This window comes from Vombatus ursinus, unplaced genomic scaffold (assembly GCF_900497805.2).
Source record: "Vombatus ursinus unplaced genomic scaffold, bare-nosed wombat genome assembly UNPS02014606.1, whole genome shotgun sequence".
NCBI classification, from domain to species: domain Eukaryota; kingdom Metazoa; phylum Chordata; class Mammalia; order Diprotodontia; family Vombatidae; genus Vombatus; species Vombatus ursinus.
The window spans coordinates 1-10,883 of NW_020954384.1; the positions used below are offsets into that span (position 1 = coordinate 1).

The window sequence follows — 10,883 nt, forward strand, 5'->3', positions numbered from 1 at the left end:
CTTCTGTTTCTGCTTTTGTCTTAGGAATTTTCTTAGAAGAGAGACAGTGGAATGTGGACATGATATGTAGTCAGAAGACTTGGCTTTGAATCCTGACTCTAAAACTTACTAGCCACATACATATTCTTGTGTCCTCTGGGCTTCAGCTAGGAGCAGTTAAGGGCTTGTGGCAGCTAAATGGTGTAATGGATAGAGTGCTGGACCTGAAGTCAGGAAGGCTCATTTTTCTGAGTTAAAATCAGACCTCAAACACTTAATAACTGTGTGAGCCAGGGCAAGTCACTTAACCCTGTTTACCTCAGTTTCCTCTTCTGTAAAATGATCTGGAGAAAGAAGTGCCAAACCTCCCCAACATCGTTGCCAAGAAAACCCAAAATGGGGTCAGGAAGAGTCAGATACCCCTAAAATGACTCAACAACAACAACAACAATTGGGCTTCAGTTTTCTCATCTAAAAAATGAGAGGTCTGGATTATATGATCTCCAGGGTCATTTGCCCATCTAAATTGTATGATTCTATGTAGAACAATAAATAAGGATTTTTGTACCTGGGCAAAGCTCAGAAAAGGTGTCTTCTCAGCTGGGGACATATAGGTAAACAAATACTGAGTACAAAGGTAAAATAAAGAAGGAAGAGCTCATATTTAGGTATCATGGAGTTGCTTCAATCCAATCCAATCCAGTCCAAAAAGCATTTATTAAGTGATTACCATGTGCAAAGGTCCATGCCAGATGCTGGGGTTACAAAAACAAAGCAAACTCCAGAAACAAGGTCCCTGCCCTTGAGGAGTTTACATTCTTCTAGGAGGAAGCCATATGCTATCAGATACATATATCCATGTTCAATTGAGAAGAGGGCTGGGGGAATAATCATCAATTAGTGTAATAAGGGAAGCCTTGGCATAGTGAGTTTAAAGAAATAGTTGGAAGTGAGAAATATCTTGCAAGTAGAATCTACAAGACTTGAGAACTGAGTGGATATTGCAAGTGAGAGAGAGAAAAAGAATAAAAAATGATGCTGAGGAGATGTACTGGATAGAATATTGAACATGGAGGCAGGAAGTTGTAATTTGAATCCCACCTTCCTAGAGGCAGGTCACTTAACTTCTCAAAGCCTCAGTTACCTAATCTAGGAAATGGCTTAATAATAGCACTTAACTCATAGGGTTAATAGGAGAATTGAATGAGATGATACATTCAAACTACTCTGCAAGCCCTAAAAAGTGATAGAAAGGGAAACTGAAAGAATAATGCTGTCTTTAACACTAAAAGGGCAATTTGTTCATTTTCTGAGTTTGGAAAAGCCAATGAACTCTGTCTTGTTCAAGCAGAGATGTCTTTGGTTGAAGATGCCCAGTAGGCAGTTGATGATGTAGAATCTGAGTGTAGGAGAAAGATTAGGACTAATTATTATCAATCTAGAAATCATCTTCAAAGAGCCATTTGAATATTCAGGAGATCATGTGATCAGAGAAAAAGGAAATGGCAGAAGTATATTCATGTCAGAGTCCTAAAACATTCATGATTATTGGGTATAGCACAGATAATGATCAACCAAAGAAGACTGAGATGGATTGGTCAGACCTGGGAGGAGAACCAGGATTGTCCCAATGTTGAAGGTAAAGAGGGACTTAATGATATGGTGCTCAATAGTAACAAAGATTGCACAGAAATCAAGGATTGAGAGAAGATTATCTCGTTTAACAATGAAGATTGTGGGTAACCTTGGAGAGCATGATTTCAGTGGAATACAGAGATCAGAAGCTGGGTATCAAAAGCTAGAGAAGGGGAGGGAAAGGAAGATGGGCCAAACATAGACTGACCTCCCTTCAATTCCCGCAGGAGGTTAACTGTGAAAACGATAGATAAAGGACCAAAACTTCTTATATTACCCCCTTATTAACTAGGTGCTGATCAGGCCATGTGTAAGCAGTCCAGGGTGGGTGTTTGGGAAAGTTCTGCTGCTTTTCTTCACCACCTTCATCTTCACCCACACCTCAAACATTTCTGTGCAGATGTAATCCCGACACTCATCTCATCTTCACTCTTGAAGTGGTAAGGTAGTGAGGCCTAGTTCCGGGTAGAGGTAAGCAAAAACCTGGCACCCTCTGCCACATTACAGAGGGACTGAGAGGATGAATAAGAATCACTTGTCAATTATCTGACTGGAGCCACCACCGTCACCATGTGTGAAGAGGAGATGGAAACAAGAAAAGTTTATTTGTGTGGGAGAGTTTATATTGATCATTCCCAAGGGCTAGAGTATGCCTTTTAAAACATGCCCAAACCATGTCCTAGCACACAATCTCTGCTTTCTTTGCACTCTCCTCTCCCATCACCATTCTCATTTTTGTCATTAATGCCTTCACTCATATACTATTTTGCTTACCCCCACCCCTTTCCTTCTTTTCTTCTACTTATCAAAATAACACTGATGTTTCAAAGCCCAGGAAAAGTCTCACTTTGACTGGTGCAGTTCTTACTATATTTTTACCTCCCCAATTAGACTGTCATACCCTCTAGACTGGATGTTACCCCATAAAACAACATACTTCCTGAAAGGCACAATAGTCTAATACATAACCAGTCTCAGAATCAGATTCAAACCCCACCTCAGACACCTTGGTCCAAATCCCACCTTAGACATATACAGATTGAGTGATTCTGGACTAATTACTTAACTCTTCAGTGCCCTTGAGTTCCTCATAGCAAGAAAAGCTATGTGGAACAATGGAGAGAATACTGGGAGTGGAGTTAGGAAGACCTGAGACCAAATTCTGTCTTAGATACTTACTAGATGTATAATCTTGGGAAAGTCATCTTAACCTCTGTCTACCTCAGTTTTCTCAACTTTAAAATGGGGGTGATAATAGTGCCAACCTCCCAAGATTGTTGTGAGGATCAAATAATTTTAAAAGTGCTTAGCACACTGCCTGATACTTAGTAGGTACTATACAAATGCTAGCAGTAATGAATATTACTATTATTTTAAAAAAATGTGGTTTGAAGAAAAATCTTCATAGTATCTAGTAGAGATTTGAGAATGCAGCACTTTGATGCCCTGATGCATTTTCACTGTTGAAACACACTTCACCAATGTAGCTAGAACCCTGCCCTCTGATGCATTTAAATGCTAAGTCATTTTCCCTATTCCTCTATAGAGAACATACCTAATATATATGAGAGAACTTTCCTTATTTCTTACAATATCTCAAGTTAAAATGCCTGAACTACAAAACTTGTCCTCAAAAAATCTGAGGTAATTTAAAACTTGAGGGATTTCGATCACTGAGGCTGCCTGAGTTTTATAACTAGCTTGTCCATATCTAGAAAGTCCCTGACATGATATACCATTTTTAATACTTAGTTTGTTTTATTCCCCCAATTTTCAGCCCTCGCTTCCACCTCTGATGAGTTTTTAAAATATCATTTGACAAATGATATTTCAACAAACATTTATCATGCACCTACTGTGTGCCATCATCCACTGGTCTGTTTATGCTCCATCCTTGATGCAACTATATCCTCTGTGCAGCAGGTGTAGCATCAGGCAAGAAAGAGAAAGTGATGACCCACCCTTGAGATTCCCTTCTGGTGAACAGTGATGCTGGGGATGAGACTTCCTACCAAGCGAATTCAGTATCTGAACTAATGGCAATTGGCTGCCCTCCATTCCAAGCACATAGATGACTCATTTCCCTGGTGAGTTATGCTCACAAAGAAATGAGCATTTTCAGGAAGTCTGTCTCCTCTCATTCCTCTATCTCCCTACCCAAGTGTCCAATCTGGAATCCTAAAACCAAACAGAGCTCTCTGAAAGTGGGAGAAATGGTTTGAAACCAGTCTCAACCCTCTCTGTTCTTCTTCCCCATACATCAGAATTACTCTCCATTTGGTGTCTCCAACAATCATTGGCCTTCAATCAAATACCTCATAGACTAGATGACTGTGCAAAAAGTTGATTGCAGATTAGGTTGTATCAGGTTGCTGTGGTATCTTGAGTAACCTAGGATATGAAGGTTTTCAGATCCCAAACCTCTCCTTGCTACAGATATTTATGGGGTCCCTTTGGGCAAGTTTGAGAGCAGCAAAGGCCCAGCAGCTGATGTTGCTCTTCTCAAGGGAGACAGCCATTCCCTCAGAGCCTGAGGAAAAAGTTTATCTAAAGTAAGCAGCGTTTAAAAATAGAAACAATACTTACCATCCATATAGTACTTGGGAGATAGGTGATGCAGCAGATAGAATGCAAGGTCTGGAGTGAGGAAAATATCTTCCTGAGTTCAAATCCTACCTCAGCTACTTACTAGCTGTGTGACACCTGGGCAAGTCACTGTTTAACTCAGTTTCCTCATCTATAAAATGAGGTGGAGAAGGAAATGGCAAACCAGTCCAGTCTTTGCCAAGAAAACCCCAAATGGGGTCACAAAGAGTTGGATGTGACTGAAATGACTGAGCAACATTGATGCTTACTATAAGCCAGGGACTTGATAATACTATTTCATTTGATCTTTACAGCAACCTGGGGAGGGAGGTTCTATATTAAAGATGAGAAAACTGAAAGAAAGACAGTTAAGTGACTTGCTCATGATCACATATCTAATAAGCATCTGAGGCTAGATTTGAACTCAGGTCTTCCTGACTCTAGCTCTAGTGCTCTATTCATTCAGCAGTTTACTGACCCTAAAATCAGGGGAAAATTGTAACAAACTTCTTATTTTCTTCCTTATCCAATGAACAACCGAGACGATAACTCAAAATCCATAGAATTAAGTTGGCACTTGATAAATGTTGGTTCACTTACATCTCTCTGAATGCTGGTTCAAAGTCAGAAAAGCTGGAGTGTAGAGGTTCTAGCCACTGATCCCAAATAATAGATTTTCTCTGAGTGAGTAGGTCAGGGCAGGATGAGGAGACTTCCTTCAATAGAGTCTATACACACAAGAATGGAGGATTTTTCTTTCTTTGTAGAGGTATTAAAAAGTTAGGATACTCCAGTGATTTGAGGAGGGATCTGTTTCATTCAGCTTTTAAAACTACATGACCCAGAAGTGCCAAGTCATTTCTATGTTTTCAGATGACACTATTTCTCTAGATGGCTAGTTCTCTTTCCCCTCACCCCTTTCTCCTCATTAAATGCCAAGGAAAAATGAGGACAATTTCCAATTTTTCTTTTCTTTTTTTTTTCCAATAGGCAATGGGGGTTAAGTGACTTGCTCAGGGTCAGACAGCTAGTAAGTGTCAAGTGTTTGGTGTGAGGCCATATTTGAACTCAGGTCCTCCTGACTTCAGAGCCACTGCTCTATCCATTGTGCCACCTAGCTGCCCCTCCAATTTTTAAAAATACAAAGTTTGCCCTTACCTATAGGGATAAAATCTGGACCCGTGACTTCATTGGTGTGGGGAACTCCCTCTACCAATGCAGGTCAATACCTTCTCTGTAACTTAGAGTCTTGGAGAAGTGGTAACACACTCAAATAGAAATCACTCAGCACGCCACATGTTGACTTGGAAAACCACAAATTGACATTCTCTATGTTGTGTTATATTTTTATTTATTTTGTTAAACTTTTCCCAATTATGTTTTAACCTGATTTCAGCTGCACTAGAGGGTGTTTCAGGTCACTTACAGCTGCCTGCCTGTGGGGGTTGACTCCTTATGCCTGATGCTATCTGTACCTGCTGATTAATTCATTTATTATGTTTTTTAAAAAAAGAAGATATAAATCAGAAACTAGGATATAAATTAGAAGCTAACATATCCCCAAAGGATTTACCAGAGGATGACTTCCTCAGACATTTACTAGCTGTATGACACTAGGCAGTTTATTTAACTTCTCTCAGCCTCAGTTACTGATTTGTAAAATTCAGAGTGTAGTTGAACCAACTTCATAGGGTGGTAAGTATTAAATATACATATGCAAGTATAACCTCTATATGTATAATTAGGAATACATATGTACATTGCATGTATAATACCACTTTGCAAACCTTAAAGTGATATAAATGTTCATGATTATTATTATTACTTTAAAGTGAGATATCCTCATGTGTTCTAGTTCTGTTCAAAATCATAAGCATGATATTCAGATTCATTTCTGGGCAAACATGTTTAATAAAGTGAGACATATTTACACAGTGGGACTTCAAGATGGTGATCTTATCCCTTACACAGCAAGCAGAGTGTGGGAGTAGGGGGTTTAACTCTGTCTCTGTCTCTTTAGTGGTTACAAGTCCTGAACACCCCAGAAAGCAAAGATCAAGGGAGAACTAGTAGGATGGACTGCAGCACTATGAACTAGGCATCAGAGTGAAGTAAGAGAGATGGATCGGGAAAACCAGCAGGGATAGAGGAAGTAGAGCTTATGGTGAGGAAGAATTGAGTTGGAAGCCGTAAATAAGATAAAGGGAAGAACAGAAGAACATGAGATTATGAACAAAGGAATTTCAGAGATCAAAATCATGGAGGTATAAAAGTTATCAGTAATAGTAATATTTAAAAAGAAATCTCACAATCTCCTAGCCTTCATGTACATTACTGAAAAATAAGCAAAAACAACTAGGAAGAATATTTTTTTAAAAAAACTTCTATTCAAAATACTCATAAAATATATGAACTATATGGATGTTAACTGATCAAGACATACTCAGGACACAGGTATTAATATTTTAATATTAATGAATATTTAGCTTTAATGTAAAAAGCCTCAGTAAAATATAACACTCACATTAAAATCACTTTGAAAAGCATAGAAATAACCAGAGCTTTCTTTAATAAGGTAAAAATTATTTATCTAGAATAAAGAAAAAAGTAGTCATAACAGAAAAACAAGAAAATAGTAGTTTCCAATCTCTACATAGCAATTAATGCCCTTAAAAATATTTTGTGGGAAGAAAGGAAAGAAATAGACTTCTCTCCATTTTTTAAAATGTATTTTTTAAAAGAGAGGATACACACACACACACACACACGCATACATTGTTACTCTAGGAATTCCTTGTAATCATCTCCCAAAAGAACACACAAAATTGTATCTCTTAGGAGCAGAAAGATCAAAAGGGAGATTTGTTCAAAAAGTATGAAAAGCTGCATTCTCATTTACTATGGTGGGGGAGTGGATCCTTCTGTAGAGGAGGGAAAAAGCAGTTTTTGCATTGTGATTTACAATGATTTTCTTTAAAGTCCCACACATGACTGGCTTTCAGCTGATGGGTCACAACTGGCATACCCAGGCTGATTTTCTCTAGGTCTGTTTTCAGTTATGTCACTCATATGCACAAAAACTTAAGTGCCCTCTCTTTGACTCTTTAAGTAGTTGTGGCTAAATTTAACAATGAAGTATAAGTTTGTTAAGGGCAGGGAGTGTTTGGTTTTTGTCTCTCTATCCCACTGCTTAGCACAGTGCCTGGTCCTTATAAATGCTTGGTGAATGAGGTTTGAGGTGACTTGCTCATTGTTCCCCAGCCAGTACATGTCAGAGGCGGGGACTAACTGTGCCTTCCTGACACCCAAGTGGTCTTTCTATCCAATATGCTATGCCAAATATAGAAATTGCATACCCCTTTTACATTTTTGTTTTTCCACATTTTCTCATGAAATCTTTCCAGATAAGTCAGAAAAGAAGTGACTGAACAACACTAAAAGGGAGGGGGGAAAGTTCTCTAAGGATCACAGATAAGGTTTGAAGCAAAGAATCCTTTTTCAAGCAACAACATTGTGTATTATGGAATCTGAGAGGGACTTTCAAGGCCATGAGATACAACGACCTCAGTTAACAGTTGCCATTATTAGTCTTTAAAATCTTATTGGACCTTGACAATTAGACATTTAAAAAAACCCATTGCAGTATTGTTGTGTATCTTAGACTGTAAGTTCCTAAGGGTCAGGGCATTTATCTATACAATTCTCTGTGTGCATCATTAAATACTATACCGTACATACATAGACACCAGATAAATCCTGCTCAAAGGAGGTGAGGGTCATTATGGAGGATAATAATTCGGGGGAATTTTCCCTCTCAGGTATGGATGACCCCTCTGTCCAAGGATCCAACACATCCTAGTTCCAAGTCATCAAATCCATACTTTTGGGGCTCCCAGGCATCCACAGCTGGCAGAACTGGCTCTCCTTACCCCTGGCATTCCTCTACCTGTTAGCACCAGGTGCTAATCTTCTCATCCTGCTGACCATCTGGCAAGAGACTTCTCTCCATCAACCTTTGTATGAGTTCCTGGGCATTCTCTCTGTTGTGGACATGGGGCTAGCCACCACAATCATGCCCAAGATCCTGTTCATCTTCTGGTTTGACACCAAGGTCATCAGTCTCTCTCAGTGCTTTGCTTAGATGTTTGCCATCCACTGCTTTGTGGGCTTGAAGTCAGGCATCTTCCTTTATATGTCTGTTAACAGATAACATTGTTATTTTCTATCTTCTATGCTACCCTTCCATTGTCATAGCCACCTTTGTCTTAAGAGCCTCTCAGGTGGTGCTCAGGAATGTCCTAGTGGCCATGCCAGAATCTGAATTGGTTCCTCAGTAGGATTACTGTCTCCAAAATGAGATTGAACACTGTCTATGCTCCAACTTTGGGGTCACTAGCTTGGACTGTGATGACAAGAGAACCAACCACATTTGTCACCTGGTTCTAGCCTGGATTACAATGGGCACTGACTTGATCATAATTGTCCTTTCATATACTCAGATCCTTCACTCTGGGCTAAGGTTGAATAAGCTGTATTCAAGACCTTGAGAACCTGTAGCTCCTACCTCATCCTTATCCTCTCTTTTTACACAGTCATTGTTGTACTTTCTGGAACTCACCTGGAAGTGAGAAAATTTCCCCTAATCCCTGTGCTCCTCAATGTGCTGCACAATATCATTCCCCCTGCTCTCAGCCCCATAGTGTATGCACTCAGGATCCATGGCCTCAGGGTGGGCTCCTATCTAGTTCTGGGACTGGGCCCATGAGTGAACAAATCCAAAGGAATGGAGTCCACACAGCAATCTGGAGACCTGGGAAGAAGGCTTACAATGTATCTGAGTGAGACCATAAGGCTAACTCAACTATGATTTTGGTGATAATGATAATGACAATGATGATTCCTTTATTGATAATTATCACAGTCCATTCCTACCCTTGGATTTCATGAAATCCCCCACTGAAGAGCTACTAAGTATGGTGGAGGCTTCCTTGTTTCTAGAGCTTTCCATATTGTGGACACTAATTCATGTTACTATAGTACAATCTCAAAGAGAATTTAGCTCCATTATCATAGGATTATCAACATTAAGTAAAACACATCAGAAACATCTGAAGTGATTTGCCAGTGTCATGGAGAATATCTCATGCAATATCCAAATGGAATCTTGAATCTTCATGAAGTCCTCCAGAAACAACTGTCTACAGGATATGTGCCAATTTCCTCAGTATCCTATAGTAGTTCCTTAATGAGATCCATAGTCTCTCAAAAGATTATGTCTGATAATTTACACATTTAATAGTGGTGGTGGTGGTGGTGGTGGTGGTGGTGAAGATGAACACATTTCATGCTCCTATTTAAAAAAAAAATTCTTCCATCAAAAGAACTTTGTAATTTAGGTAGTGCAAATAATCTTGAACATTTTATAGGAAAGAAAATGATACCCAGATCAATGAAATGTGAGGTTTACACTTACGAAGCCATTAAAAGGGACAACTGGATTCAATCCCACTTGTTCTTTCTGCAAATCACATGCACTTTCCCCATTAGAAGACAAATGCCAAACTTTTATATTTGGTTTAATTAGAAAGGTCTTTTTTGCCTTGTATGATCACCTGCACCTTTAGTTGTATTAAGAATTCCACCTATTTAAAGGAATGTGTTGTAATATTTTTGTGTTGTGAAAAACAAATGAAAACATTGGATGCTGAGTTGCCCAGGAATATGTATATAAACTGATCCAAAGTGAAGTATGAACTAGGAAAGCAATATGCATAATGAGTACAATAATGTAAATAAAATAATGATAACAACAAATTATAACTGAATGCTGTATAATTATGACCAAACTTGACTCTAAGAAAAAGATATAAGGATGTACTTTCTTCCATTCTCTGAAGAGGTGGAGAACTTTGTGTGTGGAATGATAAATGTAAAGTAGATTTATTTGATATATTTGTTTTGCTCAACTCTTTTTCTTTTCTGTTTTTTTTCCCCTTTGTCATAAGGAGTAGTTCTCTGTTAGGGTAAGAGAGTGAGACATATGAGGATATATAGGCTATGTAAGCAAAAAGAAATCAATAAATATTTAAGAAAGAATAAAAAAAATTAAACTAGATAGAATTTATGTAGCACTTTTACAATTTGCAAAGTACTTTATAAATATTTTCTCATTTTATCTTCACAACAACCTTGGGAGGTAGGTACTATAATTTTCATTTTACATATGAGGAATCTGAGGCAAAAAGAGTCATACTACTAGTCAATGTCTGAGGCAAGATTTGAATTCAGTTCTTCTAGACTCTAGTTCCACACTTGATATACTGCAAGAAGAATCCTTAGAAAGGTGTCTCCTTCCATTCTTTTCTATTTTTTGAAACAGCATAATCTTTTCAATTCCGGCTACATATCTACTCTGGGTGTATGTGTATGTGTGTGTAGATGTTTAGCTAGAACCAAATAGCTTTGAGCTTCATATCATTGTTTAAAATTGCTAATAATGTCTCTCCCTCTCCCATCACTTTTATTTCTATTACTTTTAAGATACTAGACATCTTCCACTTCAACTGAATTTTGTTATTTTGTCTATTTCTATCAAATATGTACATGGTAAATTGATATAGCACTAAACCTGTCCATTAACTTAAATGGTAAAATTGATTATATTATATTGGCATAGCTCAACC

The 10,883-nt window shown here is 38.3% G+C and overlaps 1 pseudogene; it reads left to right on the forward strand.

Moving 5' to 3' along the window:
- The first annotated feature begins 8,018 nt into the window (after positions 1-8,018).
- On the forward strand, positions 8,019-9,038 carry LOC114042587 (annotated as a pseudogene).
- The last annotated feature ends 1,845 nt before the right edge of the window (positions 9,039-10,883 follow it).